The sequence below is a fragment of the Sciurus vulgaris genome (genome assembly GCF_902686455.1).
Source record: "Sciurus vulgaris genome assembly, chromosome: 3".
Taxonomy (NCBI): Eukaryota; Metazoa; Chordata; class Mammalia; order Rodentia; family Sciuridae; genus Sciurus; species Sciurus vulgaris.
The window spans coordinates 26,751,747-26,767,374 of record NC_136463.1 but is presented as its reverse complement, the minus strand read 5'-3'; the positions used below and the strand labels follow the sequence as shown (position 1 = coordinate 26,767,374).

Below are 15,628 nucleotides of genomic sequence, written 5' to 3'. Positions count from 1 at the left end.
TGGTTTGTGTAAGTTCTAGGAGTTTGGAGTGTTTTGTCCATGATTCCTAGGAAATTTTAAGATGCGGGATTATAGGGTCTGCTTCTGCAGCTGAAAGTAGAAGACAACCTGGCACTGTTAGAGGTTTCTTTCCAAACCCCTGTAACTTTGCTCCTGGGCTGCCAGCTTTCCCTGCTGAACTGGCTCACCAGCCACCTGGTGCCAGGGTGCATGTGGCAGGAGACAGCAAGCACTGTCTCCTGGAGACGTCCCACAGGCCTGGGAGGCAGCAGGGCTCTCAGAAGCTGTTCCCAAGACAGGGCTCACACTGTCACCCAATGAACCTATGGGGTTCATTGGGTTGTTCTTTTGCATCCAATGCCCTGGGCATGTTGTAATATTGTCTCAGAAGAGGCAATGCAGGATTATTTGGTTTGATTCAGTAAGAATAATTTTTTAAAGTTTAAGCTAAGGGAAAGAATCATAGCAATAAAATATATCCCATCACTGACATTATTACTCCCACACAGAGATGATTTTTTTTCTCCTTGCAGGGCCAAGATGCTCAGAGACTTTTTGTTTTACTCAACTCAGGAATCAGATGGTCCTTGGGAACCAAGATGTGAGGCAAACTGGGGATCCAGGTGTTCAAGACAAATTGTCAAGTGAATCAACTCCCTTTCAGTTAGGCCACCAAAGAACTCTGCCTTTCCCAGAAAGAATGGTCCTTCTTGTTTTTGTTTCCAAATGCTAACTTTTAAAAGATATTTTTAAAAGTCTCTATCATTGCCAAAAAGTCCAAAAAATATTTTACAGACTAGGTTGGTTTAAAAAAAAAAAAAGGGTGAATACATGTAAAAGTCTTGGTAATCCATAAACTGCTCTCAAACATAGGTTCCCCTTGTGAAATGCCTTTAGTATTATGCCACCCACATCGATCCTCGACTTCCTGCTCCTGCATTAGGTCCTCGCACCTCCGCGCGGCCTTCTGCACCTTACACGCGACCCCCTCCAAGTTCCCGCCTCTTTCTACTCAGGCCCCACCTTCCCCTCAAATTCCCGGGCCCTGGCCCGTTCCCAGGACGCATGCGCACCAGGGAAGGTAGGCGGAGTCTTGAAGAAGAGAGAGGAGGGGCAGGAGAGCCCAGGGACGGGAGGGAGGAGAGGGAGAGGTGGAAGAGGAGGGGAGGGGAACAGAGGGGAGGAGGCCGCGCGGGGTGGGGCCCGGCGGGTACGCGCTCGCTGCGTCGACGTGCTGACGCCAGGACGCTCCGGCCGGTGTGTGTCGGTGTGTGTGTGTGTGTGTGTGTGAGTGTGGTGTGTGTGGTGTGTGTGTGTGTGGTGTGTGTGTGTGTGTGAGTGTGCGCGCTCGGAGTGTGTGTATTTGTGTATCGGCGGTCCCGCAGGTCCCGGATGTTGCGGACAGTATGAGGCGAGCGCAGGGGGACGGGGACCAGCAGCTGTCGCCGCCGCTCTCAGGTGAGTGGGGGGAGGAGTGTCGAGGGAGGGGGTTATGCTGTCGGGGTTGGGGGGCGCCTCCCTTAAGACGTGACTGACCCCATTAACCCCCCACACACATATTCTCTGTCCCATTTCCTACTCCGGGGTTACTTGGCCTATGAATACCAGAACCTAGTCAACCGTCTCTTCTTCCTATCCCAAGCATCCAGAAGACACAAACGCGCCCCCTGCCTTCAGCCCCCCCATCATTTCCCAGCCCCATCCCCCTTGCCAAATAGTGAGCTGTCGCCTGCGGCGAGAAGCGTGATTGCGCATGCGCGAGTGTGAACGAGCTCGGGGTGCCTGTTCGCTGCCCTTGGGGCGCATGCGCATCGCTGTGTTGCAGGGACCTGCGGGATAAAGAGCCCCTTCACCACGCGCTCGCCTTCTTCCCAGTCAGTGGGCTAGATTTGCTGCCCAATAGTGAGCCTGTAGCTACTATCTGAGAGGGAGAATTTAAATTATGTGAGAGACTTGAGGACAAAGCACTATTCGCATCTGGTGTTGTCCTAGAGACTCCCAGGCTACCAACGCCGCCCGGAGCCAATATGTCCCATGCTGACCCTTCTTTCGAAACTGCCACTGTAACTTCTGGTTCTAGGATTATGTTTCCTCTACTCATGGTGTACCTTTAGTATAAACTTTCCCTAAATTTAGGAGTAGTTGCCTCAACCCATTTATTCTGGTGGGGGATTTTGATACCCTTGCTAAAAGACTAAGGGGGGAATTCCTTTTAGTAAAATTCTTATTATCTTAACAGAAGTAGGTAAGGAAGGGCTAAAGAGCACACACAAAAGCTTAGGTCGCAAACTATAAATCAGGACTTAAGGAGTCTCAGTCACCAGACCTCCTACTTTGTTTGACCTGTTAGCCTCTTTTTTTGTCAAAAGATCTTCCTTAGAGCTTTTACTTTAGCTGTACATTATTGATGCCCTGTGACCATCGCATGAAAACAAAGGCAGTCTGAAACACTTCATGGACAATAACTTGTCCAGTGAAGGTTTTAATCTTAAATAATAAGAAAGATGTTTTCTTTCACATTGGAAAATAACAAAAACAATTTAAAATAAGGAACTTTAAGGTACAATAATATTCCTGTGAACTAGGACCTGGGTTTCAGTTGCCTGGTTATACTTGGTCCTTTAGTTTGCTACTGTGTTACCACACTCTTGGATAGTTGGCTGCCTCTTACTTCTGCCATCAGAAAGAAAAGATAAACTCTTTCTTAGCAAAAGGCTTTGCTGAATAATGTTGAAATGAATAAATTGTGGGGGGAGCAAAAGGGGAAGAAAGGGACATTTTCTGGTTTTCAGTTATCCTGCCAATCTTGTTTCCTAACTGGATAAATGGAAATGGAAAGTAAGCTTTACTTTCTAGTCTTTTCCTTTGGTATTCTTTTCTCAAAGTTTTTTTGTTCATTTGTTTTTTCCTGCCATTCTTAACTCTAGGATCTCATATTTTGGGCACTTAAAATATGCGTGTGTGTGTAATATATGTATTTTTTTCACTTCCCCATTTAACCCTGGTCTTAGGTGGTTCAGCTGTCCTTTTGTGTCATTTCCTGTTGCCATATTACCATTGAAGCCAAGAGATGACACAGAGAAACTACAGGGATTTGGGCTGCATATATCATCCCTGTGTGCTGGGAAAGAACTAGAGACTCATCTTTTTCCCCCTCATACTGAGAAGTACATGTTATTGTGACAACCCCACACTTAGGATCTGGTTAGTTAGTATCCAGTTGGTACTTTGATGATTTCTCTTTTTGGAGTAATCTTTATAGTGACTAGTTTTGTAGTTTTAAATACTTAATGTCACCTATGATCCAGACTTGAAGGTTCTGGCAAAATCTAGAAATGAGATAATAAATGTCTGTCTTCTCAGTAGGCTTCTATCATCTGGGATGCTTTGTTCTTATCTGGAAACATTTCATCTAGTTGAATTCACTGAAGCTTCACTTAAAATTTTGATGGTTCAAAGGCATGAAATGCTTCTGGGATTAAGATAAGTATTAATTAATTATTATTGTTGTAGAGTTTAAAAAAATCACTCTTTAAAATAAATGGGTAATACATGTACATACATACAAAACATAATCCAGAAGGTACACAGTGATAGAGTGAAGAGCTATTTAGCATCCTCCTTCTGTCCATCTAATGACCCTACCAAAGTCAGCATCTTGTTTATCCTTCCAGAGAGAGTCTGTGCAGTTTACAAGTTTACATGTACATATGCCTGTTCTTTGGTTGGTTGGTTTTTGTTTTACAAAATGATAGATACTGTACCCGTTATTCTGAAATTTTCATTTTCACTTAGTTTGTCTTGTTGATCATTTCATACAATGTATGCAGTATCGCGTTTTTGAAAGATGGCCGGTATTGCATTTTATAGATGTATCATCTTTCAGCTAATTCTTACTATTGGACATTTGTTTCTAGAGCTACAATTAACTCTTTATATGTACTTGGATATCTGTTGGATTAAATTTCTAGTGAAAGTGATAGATCAATGGGTGTGTGCATTTTCAAAGTTAGATATTGCTAAATTGCTTTCTGTAGAAGTTATATGAGTTTATATTTCTGCCAACAGTACAAATCTGCCTGTTTCCTCACCAGTACTGTGTTATCACAGTTTTTAATCTTTTGTGCTTTCTTTATAATTTTAAAGTTCATTACGCAACTTGTTAGGCTTCATTACACAAAGGAGTTATGAACAAATACTATTTTAAAGCTCATGGGTGGTAGAAGATATTGTTGTGAAAAATTATGCCATGAAAATAAAGTCATATAAATGCTTTTTTTCCCCTTTTTTGTTCATTTTGGATGCTGGTGCTAAACTTCCAAGTGTCATGATTTAAAAAGAAATTTTATGCCCTTCTTATTTATTTCTAGGATGAGGGGAGGATAACATTTTTGCTTTCTTATGTGACTCTCTTTGAAAATGTGCAGTATTAATTCCTCAAAAATAAAATTTTTACCCTTCAAAGGAAAAAAAAAAAAAAAAAAAGAAAAGAAAGTCATAGGTCTGGATAGCACAGCAGATCCTTGACAGTGCTAGGAAGGGATATAAGACCTGTATTCTAATTTCTTCTTTTAACTCTTGGATGCTAGTTTCTTTATGTGAAACTCTTAAGCCTGTAAGTGATGTTTTGTGATCCCCTGTGATCTGAGATTGATTATCCAAGTGAATTGCTGTTCTCTTGAAGAACCAGTTAGTTAAGGTGCTTTACTGAGTGCCTATTGTCCCAGCTAGAATGTTAGTATTTGCACTTTTAAAAGTCTGCTGATTGCAGAATACTTCACTATAAGCCAGGAAGAAATAGAAAAGATGTCTGTGCTTGGAACTTTCTGGGAAACCAAATTTATTGAACGTATGAAATATAAGAGGCTAGTTAGAAAATAAGGTGCAAATAGTATTATATTGGGCTTTGTGCTGAGATGATCTTGCAAGGAAGTGATCAAGGGTAGAGGAGAATATGTTCAGGAGGACTTCCTGGAGGAAGTACATTTTGAGCCCTTTTGCCTTTTTTTTTTTTTTTTTTTTTTTTTATTGTTTAAGTGAAAATGCACCAAAAAATTGAATGAAAGAATAGTATAGTTACCACCTTTATACCCATCACTTTGATTCGATTGTTGTTCATATTTCTGCTACACTCACTTTATCTAAGTATGTATGTATTTAGATATATAATATGTACAATTTGTACTGCAGACATCATGACACTACCCTTAAATACTTTAGATATAATCTCCTTGAAATACATTGTTCTACTTAATTGTCCTTAACAGTACTTGTTACAGTTCATATAATTAATAATAATGCTATCTGATATTCAGTTCATTTCAGATTTTCCCATTTGCCTTGAACATGACACTTTTTAACTGTTTATTTTTCTTCAAACATGTCTCTTTAGTCTTAAAAATTCAGAAAAGTTTAGAAACCACACAACATTGTTTTGTTTTGTTGTTTTTTTTAAAGAGACAAGACCATTTATGTTGTAGCATGCATCACTCTGGAATTTTCCATTTGTTTCCTCACTGTTTAATTTCTTTATCCCTGTGTTACCTGTAAACTGGTATTAAGATCTAAAGGCTTGATTAGATTCTCATTAAACATTTTTGGTAAAAATATTTCTTAGGTGTTGTTCTATTTCTCATGGCATCATGTTAGGAAAAACATTAAGGTCGTACTGTAATAAGTGATGTTAAGTTTGGTCATTTGTGTTTTAGGTGATAAATAGCAGATCTCTTTTTGGTAAAGACATTTTTCACTTTGTAATTAGAAAGTAATCTGTAGAGAGGTGACCCTCTGGCCCCATACTATTACCTTCTTCTGCAACCTTTCACCTAATGCGGATGGTTCTTGCCTGAATCAGTTAATTCACTGGTTGTTACAAAATGGTGATTTTCTAATTGTACTAGATCTTTTACATTGGTTTTAGATTGGTTTTCAATTTTCAGTGAAGATTTTTCTCATTGCTTAGGAACAAATTATAATTTCTACTAAAAAAAGAAATTCTTAATTCTTTTCAGCGCTTTTCTAAGAAGGGAGATGGTCAGCTTTAATGGTGATAAATCAATTTTCATTTTTTCCCTTTTAGTATCATCATGAACTCATGTGTTTTAATTTATTGTGTTCTACCAACAATTACATACAATTTTTGTGATGCACAAGATGTTTCATATTTGGCCTGTGGGAGCCTTTTCAGCTCAGTGTGTGAGTGCTTCCTTGCTTTCTGGCATAAGAAGTTCCTGGCTCACTTTGTATTTTTCCTGTCCCAGTTGTGAAACCCTCACTCTACCTTTATATATCTTCTCTTTCAGTAAATTAGGTTGTTCATCTCCCTTATGGAGCTTCTAGAACCAAATTCTCAAAACTGAAGGTGCCTTTATTTAACCCAGTGGACTTTGTGTTTTACTTCTGTGCCACTGGCATTGCTGGATTCTAGATCTTAGAACTTACAGCTTCTTTGTCTTAAATATAAATATTGAATATTCTTTTTTTCTTTCTTTTTTTTAATCTGTACTGGGAATTGAACCTAGGGCCATTCTACCATTGAGCTACATCCCTAGCCTTTTTATTTTTACTTTTTTATTTTAAGACAGAGTCTCACTGAGTTTCTGAGGCTGGTCTGGAACTTATGATTCTCTTACCTCAGCCTTCCAAGAAGCTCGGGAATTATAGACATGTGCCACCAGACTCTGCTCTCTTGAATATTCTTTGTAAATACAGGTAGTATCTCTGAAGATAATGGTGCTTCCCACACCACCTATAAGTTTAGCTAGAAAGGACACGGGGATTTTTTTCTCTCCTGAGCAATCCTGCTTTTTTCTGAGATGAAAAGTGCACAGAATAAAAGAGACTGAAATTTGTATTTATAAATTTTGTTGGGGATGTCATATTTTCATTGTTGTATAAAAATATCTGTGTCTATGCACAAGTATGTTTTTCTTCTATTTTCTTCATTTATATGCATTTCTCTACATTTGGAGTATTATATAAGATTATGCTGTAATAGCATATTCTTTTAATCATCATAAAAAAGGAGTCAGACAAATTGTTCTTAATTAAGGAATAACTTCAGGTAGACCGTGAACCTTGATATCCAGTTGTCTTAACTCAGGGTCTGGAACAGTGCTGAATCTTGTGAATTTCTTTCGTGTACTGTAGACTCAGGAGAAATGCAGAGTTTATCTGCAGTGTTTTCTGAAATCCACCATGCTAATGAAGGTTAATACAAATGAAAGATAGAACAGAAGTGCATTCTAAAACTGTTTTCAGGGGCTAGACTAATGCCTGCCATAGTTAAAAAAAAAAAAAAAGGTCTTATTAGATAGACTTTTTCATGTACTGTGGTATTTTGAGTTTTGTCTTAAACTAACTTCAGGTTACTCAAAGCCAGACAATAACAACCTTCTGATACTTATCAGAAATTCATTTCTCAATTTCTTTTTACCGTCTTTTGTCATATTTATAAGGTTATTTATCTTCAGCCTGGTTTCATAACAATACTGGCTCCATATTAATTCTGGTTGTGTATTCAGGGAAGCACACCTGTTTCTTGTATTTATTTTCAGGCATGGCAAAATTACTCTGAAAAGTCTACTAGTAAGATCTCGTAGCACCCCCACCCCCACCCCCACCGTGTGCTGGGAATTGAACCCAGGGCCTCATGCATAAAAGGCAAGTGCTTTACCACTGAGTCACATTTCCACCCCCTGTTTTACTTTTGTTTTTGTAAACCTTCCATGTCAAGAAAAATATCCTTAAGTACAGACTCTTTAGGGAATGTGGAGGCCGCCATTCATAAAACTATTGTCATGTTGTAATAGGATTGGCAAGGAGTTGCCTAGGAGCTTTGTATGGCAAAGCTGGTCAGACAGCTTTGGGAGAGTGGGTACAGACCTTACAGTGGGAATTAAATACTCAAACAGTAATTCTTGCTTGGCTATGAAGACCTTTGCTCTTGGCTACAAAGCTGTTATAAATCTTTCTGCTGTGGCTCCATTTACATCAGAGAAGGGCTTGGAGTAGTTTTCTAAAAGCCTCTAATTTCTCCTATCTCCCTATCTATTTATTTATTTGTAAGGGGAAAAATGTGTGGTAATCATTTTTCTCCTTAAATTTATATTTATATAATCCTTTACTTGATATTTAGAAATAGGTAGGCCATGTAGAAGTTTGCTATAACTAGAAATAATTTTTGAAATGTAGAACATTATATGTGCTGCCTTAACTTTTAAACTATAAAATACTTGAAACAGCTGAGCACCGTGGCACATACCTGTAATTCCAGCAACTCCAGAGGCTGAGGCAGGAGGATCACAAGTTCAAAGCCAGCCTCAGCAACTTAGCAAGACCTTGTCTCAAAATAAAAAATAAAAAAGGATGCAGATGTAGCTCAGTGGTAAAGCACCCCTGGGTTCAATTCCTGGTATCAAAAAAAAAAAAAAAAAAAAACCTTGAAAAAAATTACTTAGCATATTTAAGTATATAGCAAAATATAATGATATCACTCATACCCATCACCCAGCTGTATAAAATGTTCATAACTTTGTTATATTTGCCCCTAGATTTTTTTACAAAACTTTTTAGCTGTAGATGGACACAATACTTATATTTACTTATGTGGTGCTGAGGATCAAACCCAGTGCCTCACGCATGCCAGCCAAGTGCTCTACCACCAAGCCACAACCCCAGCCTGCGCCTAGATATTTTAATAAATAAAAACATTATAGAAACAGTGAAATCTTGGTGTACTCCTCTTCTTTAGAAGTGACACATCTTGAGGCAGGATGTGCTGGGGAGTGGTATTGGCCAAATTATATTGCTATACTGTGTGCATGTACAGGTATGTAACAACAAATCCCATCATGATGTATAACCACAATACACAAAAAAAGTGGGAAAAATAAATTAATTAAAATACTGTGAAGGAATGGAAAAATATATATTAAATATTAAAAAAGAACACTATTCTGAATTTGTTTTTTATCAAATTCCAGCTTTGCTATAATTCGGTATACATCATATAATCCTGTATATCATTCTTTAATATTTGTGCTTAATACGGTTTTTGAGATTTACTTTATATATATAACTTGAGTTTATTTTAATTGCTGTCTAGTATTTTACTGTATGAATATATTGTTGCCATTTATTCATTTCCTTCTAGTAGACATTTTAAGATATTTCCAATTTTTTTATTATGCAAATAATAAACTTTTTATTGTGCTAATATAACAATAAAATTTTCATCTTAACCACTTTAAAGTGTGCAGTTCTGTAGTTTAAGTACATTCATAATGTTGTGCAACAGTCTGTAGAACTTTTTCATCTTGAAATACTGAAATGCTAAACGATATACACTCCTCTACTTTCTATCTTTAGGAATTTGACCACTCTAGGTGCCACATATAAGTGGAAAAATACAGAATTTGTCTTTTTTGTGACTGTTTTCACTTAACATGGTGTTCTCAAAATTCATCTGTTTTGTAGCATGTGTCAGAATTACCTTTTAAAGGCTGATCAGTATCCCATTTTATGTGTGCACCCCATATTGTTTATTCATTCATCAGTTGGTAAACACTTGGTTGTTTCCAGCTTTTGGCTGTTGTAATGCTACTGTGAACATGGGTATATAATATCTCTTCGAGACCCTACTTTCAATTCTTTTGAGTATATACCTAGACTTAAAATTTCTAGAATATATGATAATTCTATTTTTAATTTTAAATTTTGGTACTAGGGGTTGAACTCAGGCATTTTACCACCAAGCTATATCTCTAGCCCTTTTATTTATTTTTAAATTTTCAGACAGGATCTCACTAAGTTGCTTAGGGCCTAAGTTGCTGAGGCTGACCTTGAACTTGCGCTCCTCCTGCCTTAGCCTAAGTTGCTAATTACAGGCATGTGGCACTGGCTTATTTTTAATTTTTAAAGGAAACTCCGTTCTGTCCTCCACTGTGGTTGCACCATTTTACCTTCCCTTCCTCCAACAGTGCACAGGTTTCAAGTTCTGTACATCCTCACTAACATTTTTTGTTTTTTAGTAACCATCCTAATGAGTGTGTTTTGTTTTTTTTTTAAATGTGTCTTTTATTAAAGTTGAGTTTTAAATTTTAACATGATTAGATTTCTTATGTTTAATCTTTATTGTAGTATGTTTTTTGTGTCTTGATGAAGGAATATTCCATTCTACTGAGATAACATTTTCTTCTAAAAAGTTTAAGAATTTTGCTTTTCACATTTTAATTTCTAATCTACCTGGAATTTATTTTGATGTTCAGTGTGAAGTAGGAATCAAATTTTTTTTCCCCTTTTGAGGTTAACCCTGAAGTATGCTTCTAATTTCCTTTCTTTTTATTTTCCATAAGGATGACCCAGTGACCCAGCATCATGTACTGAGTAGTCCATCTGCTCGTACTACTTTGTAATGCTTCTTATATGTTTCCATATTTATAAACACTTGGATCTGTATTACCTCTATTCTGTACCATTGGTCTGTTTGCTTTATTGTGCTGGATACCACCTTAATTATCAGAGCTTTATAATAATTGTTTTTACCTGGTAGAGCAAGACTTAGGACCTTTTCCTTTTATTGTTTGTCAAGCTTCCTGAAACACTTTTGTCAGATTGGAACATTTTTAAAATTTTTTTATCTATTTATTTATTGATGGACCTTTAATTTATTCATTTTATTTATATGTGGTGCTGAGAATCAAGCCCTCATGCACATGAGGCAAGCGCTCTACCACTGAGAGTTACAACCTCAGCCCAGATTGGCACATTTTAATGAAACCATTTGCTATCTAAATATATTCACATAATATATAATGACCTCCAAAAAAAAATAGGCTTGCTTTATCTAATTAGCAACTGATTACTTGTTCTGAATGAGCCTACAATTTCCAGTCAATTTTTAATTTTGTTGGAGTGATTTTCATTTTTATTTAGGGATATGATTCTTCAAATGGAAGACACCAAATAAGACAGTTTTGGTAAAGGTATTGAAGTTTATGATAAAGCTTTCTTGATTTTAAGAAAATGGAACCTATTTAAACTAGCTCATATTAAAAAAAAAAAAAAAAAAGGAAATAATAGTTATGGAATACAAGGCAAAATTGAACAACCAGATTTTCAAAAGAGCTGAAACCGGAACTGTTCCATGAACTTCAGCCATGAGAGCTAATGGACTCTTGTGCTCTGCTATAAATAAACTTTAGTTTTTAATGAAGCTTAATTCAGATTCTTGAGGGAGATCTAATTTGGTCAGGCTAAGGCTTGATTTCCCCTGGACCATATATCTACTCCAGGTTCACCTCCAGTTGTGGATGGGGGAAAGGTAGATTTGGTACAAACAGCAATTTGGGGGGTAGACTCAGAGATAGATTTTCTTAAACCAGGGATCTCAAACATTGTTGGTTGTAGGATTATTTACACACTTTTAAAAATTAATTGAGTACAGTAAAGTGGGTGTGGTGGCATATACCTGTAATCCTGGCAACTTGGGAGGCTAAGGTGGAAGGGTTGCAAGTTCAAGACCAGCCCCTGTCTAAAAATAAAAAGGATTAGGGTTGTAACTCAGTGGTAACACGCCCTTGGATTCAGTCCCCAGTATCAGAAAAAAAAATTGAATACCCTAAAGAGCTTTTGTTTATGTAGGTTACATCAGTTGACTTTTACCAAAATAGAAATTGAGATAGAAAACATTTAAAGAATACTTATTATTTAAAAATAACAATAAACCCATCTCATTAATATTTTTTTGAAGAAAAGAGTGATGCTTCTTCATTTTTGCAAATCTCTTAAATATTCAGCTTAATGGAAGATGCCAGATTCTCATATCTGCTTCTCTATCCAATCTTATGTGATAGGTGGTTTTGATTGAGGTATGTGAAGAAAATATGACTTCAGAGGATATGTAAAAAGTATATGAAGAAAATATGGTCTCAAAAGATAGCTGGGAAAGGGAGACTTTTTTTTTTTTTTTTTACGTTTTCAGACAGTTGTACACATTTCTGATGCCATACCAAAACTTGACAAGTTTTAGTTTCTTATAAGTTAAGTTACACTGTGGAATCTGAAAACTGTATTGCTGTTACTGTTACAGTGAAATCCATTAGTCTTGACTTGTATTTGCATGCATTATTTACTTAATCTTTTCAGAGATGTGGTCTCACTATGTTGCCCAGGCTGGCCCCAGATTTCTGAATTCAGGCAAACCTCCTGCCTCAGCCTCTTAAGTAGCTGGGACTACAGGTGCATGGCTGAATGGATCTTTTACCCACACATGATTTTATACTATTAGGCATTGGTTATTTAGAAATATCAGATCGAGTTAAGCAGATCTTTCTATATGGTCAAACATTTCATAATGCCATACTTTAAAATCCCCACATTAGTTAACATCACCATCCATTTAATGAGAAAAGTTTGTCAGTATTGGGAAGATGTCAAGCAGCTACAAGTTTTCCAAAATTGTAAATTTTTTCATTAAAGCTCAGGTTTTATCATTGGCAGCAAGTACTGTCAGTTGTTTTCCTTAATGTGGCAGACTCCATTTTTAAGAAAATGTCTGCTAAATATTCTTGTCTGAGTAATCAGTTTGTCCTTTGTTCCAAGAAAAATAGTGTTCCATGAAAAAAGTAGCTGATTGAGCTTACAACCCAGTCATAAGTGCTTTTTGTGCTTGAGTATCCTGTGAAGTGTTTTATTTCATTATATGGAATATTTAAAAGACCTATATTTAGAGGTTCAGATTTGATAAAATAATTTTTATTGCTTCATCAAGAAAGTCATACCTGGGTGCAGTGGCACATGCCTGTAATCCCAATGACTCGGAAGGCTGAGGCAGGAGGATTGCAAGTTCAAAGATGCCTTCAGCAACTTAGTGAGTCCCTGTCTCAAAATAAAAAAATAAAAAGGGCTGGGGATGCGGCTCAGCTCAGTGGTTAAGTGCCCCTGGGTTCAATCTCTGGTGCTAAAAACAAACAAAACAAAAAAAGAAAGAAAGTCTTAATACAATTGACTCTCCCCCCACCCCCAATCACCATGGTGGTGACTCTAGTGCAGTTTGAACAATCAAAAAGGCAAAAAAGATTTTTTTAGTATTATTATAAAAATAGTTTTGACTTCACAGACCTTTTAAAGGGAAGTTCGAGTATCTTTGGAGCATAATTTGAGAACTTACAGCCTTAGAGGAAGATGTGGTGGGGAAGTCTGTACTTAGGTACAACAAACTTTTTATAATGTAATTTTACTGGCTTGCTAGTGAAATCGCTTAGCTCATTTTACATGTCAAAATGAATGGAATATTTTAAAAGAGCATTAAAAGTTTGAAATGTCTAGTTGAACAAGAAAGGCATCCCTAGGACTTAATGTTTTCAAACACCAGAGTTTTAAGATTTTCAACCAAATATTCACTCGTTTATAATAATCTTAGAATAAACCATTTGAATAAAACATAGTATTTGTGCCACGTAGTAGTGCTTAGAGTTTAACATTTTTCTGTCTATCGTTCTTTCTTTTGGGAACAGGGTCTTATTATATTACCCAGGTTGGTCTTGAACTCTGAGCTCACACAATCCTCCTGTCTCAGCCTCCCAACTAGTTGGGACATAGAGGAGCATGCCACCACACCTGACAATTAAATATATTTTTAAAAATTGCATTTGGGAAAAATTTCTCTAAAAATTGTGTTTAGGAAAATAATACCTTTTCAGAAAACACATAAAAGAAGAAAAGTCCTAGAAGGAAAGGCTGGGAATCCACCATTCCAATTTTATACTTTTTGGTGATGAAAAGGTTACTAAAGAGGAACAGCCCCCACCTCCTCCCAACAATTTAAATGTTTTGTCACAGATAATGGAGTAGTGTTGTTAATTGACTTCATTTCAGCAGATATCTTTTGAGTGACTATAGGCAAAAGGCATTAAAGAAGGTTATGTTCTGAAATAGTGGAGCATTAAACCAGCATTATATATTTGGTGTTTAGAAGAAGAAATCACTTAATTGGGAAAGCTGGGGTGAGAAGAAAGTCTTCGTGAAGGTTACATTTGCCCTGGGTTTTGAAGGTTGGAATTTTGATTGGCAGAGATGGAGAAGGGAATTCAGGCAGAAGGTATGTCATAAGCAAAAATGTGGAGGTTGCTGTGTTTGTTAGTATAGGGTGTGTACTGGAAATCATGTGGAGTATAATGTGACTGAGGCAAAAGATACATGGGATAATGGGAGATAAGACTGAAAAGTTCATTGGTTCAGAACATGGAAGGTTTTCTACCATTGCTAGGCAGTTGAGTTTAATGTGGTAAATCATGGGAAACATTGGAAAATTTTGAGCCAGGCATGGTGGTGTATGCCTGTAATCCCAGGGACTTGGGAGGCTGAGACAGGAAGATCACAAGTTGGAGGCCAGCCTTAGCAATTTAGGAAGACCCTGTCTCAAAAAGGGCTGGTGGTGTATGTAGCTCAGTGGTAAAGCACCCCAGGGTTCAATCCCTAGTACCCACCCCCCCAAAAAAAAATTTAATTGAAGAAATAACATGATCACAGTGTACTTTCAGAATTTTGTTTTTACTTCATTCAATTACTACTTCACTGATGGACTAGTTTTTGAATAGTTATTCTGTGCCATGTAAGCATGAGCCAAAGTGCATATAATGGCCAACCAAACAGAAAATTCCTACTCAGAATTTGCAGTCTAGGAGAGGTGTTTCAGCAAATAAACACAAGTATAAATTATAAATGTTATGAAGAAATGGAATAAATTACTAGTAGGATAACGGAGGGGGATTCAATTTAGTTTGGGGAGCCAGAGAAAACTTGCTGAGACATTAAATATTGAATACCTACTAGGTCCCAGATGATGTTCTAGGTCTTGGGAATGTAGTTAAAGAAAGCAGACAAAAGTCCCTTTTTCATGAAGCTCATATTCAGGCAGCAAATAGGATTAAATAAAGTATATGGTATGTTAAAAGATGATCACAAGTCTCAAGAAGAGAAATAGAACCAGAGCAATGGATAGGGAATGTTGGATGGGAGTAGGAGTTGCATTATTAGAATAGCTGGGGAAGGCCTCTCAAAATCACAACGAAAGTAATATTTGAGTAAAAGTCTGTAGAAGGTGAAGGAGTGAACTAGCACTCCAGGTAGAGTCCTTATTAAAGACAAAAGCCATGAGGCATGTGTAAGCCTGGCCTGTTCAAGGAACCAGCAAGGAGGCGGTATAGCTAGAGTTAAGTGAACAAGGGCAGAGTAGTAGAAAATAAGTCAAAGAAGTTTGTGAAAGTTCAGCTTCTATAAAGCAGTTAATGAAGTCCAAATCCTGTAGTGTTGGAATCACCTGGGGAGCTTTTAAAACTCCTGATACCTGGGCTGCACCCATACAACTTAAATTAGAAATTGCAGGTGGGACTCAGGGGCAAAGAGATGGAGAGAAGTGATGTATTTGAGTATGTTAAAGAATTAATTATAGATTGAATGTGGGGGTTGAGGGAAAGGAAAGTGTCAAGAATGACTCCCAGGTTTCTGGCTCAAACAACTGGATGGGTAGAGGTGTCACTTACTGAGAAGGGGGTGGGAGATAAAGAGGAATGGGAGAAGTAGGTGTGGGATTTGGAGGGAAGATCAGAAATCAGGAGTTCAATTT

At 37.3% G+C, this 15,628-nt stretch overlaps 1 protein-coding gene across 6 annotated transcripts in view; it reads left to right on the top strand.

Annotated features, from left to right (window-relative positions):
• Positions 1-1,204: 1,204 nt before the first annotated feature.
• The window catches only part of SPOP (speckle type BTB/POZ protein), a 66,283-nt gene continuing 51,859 nt past the window's right edge, over positions 1,205-15,628 (top strand). For all 6 annotated transcript variants that reach the window (XM_079134298.1, XM_079134300.1, XM_079134303.1 and 3 more), the window contains exon 1: positions 1,205-1,458. The gene's annotated coding sequence lies outside the window, so the exon portion shown is untranslated. The remainder of the gene's footprint in view (positions 1,459-15,628) is intronic.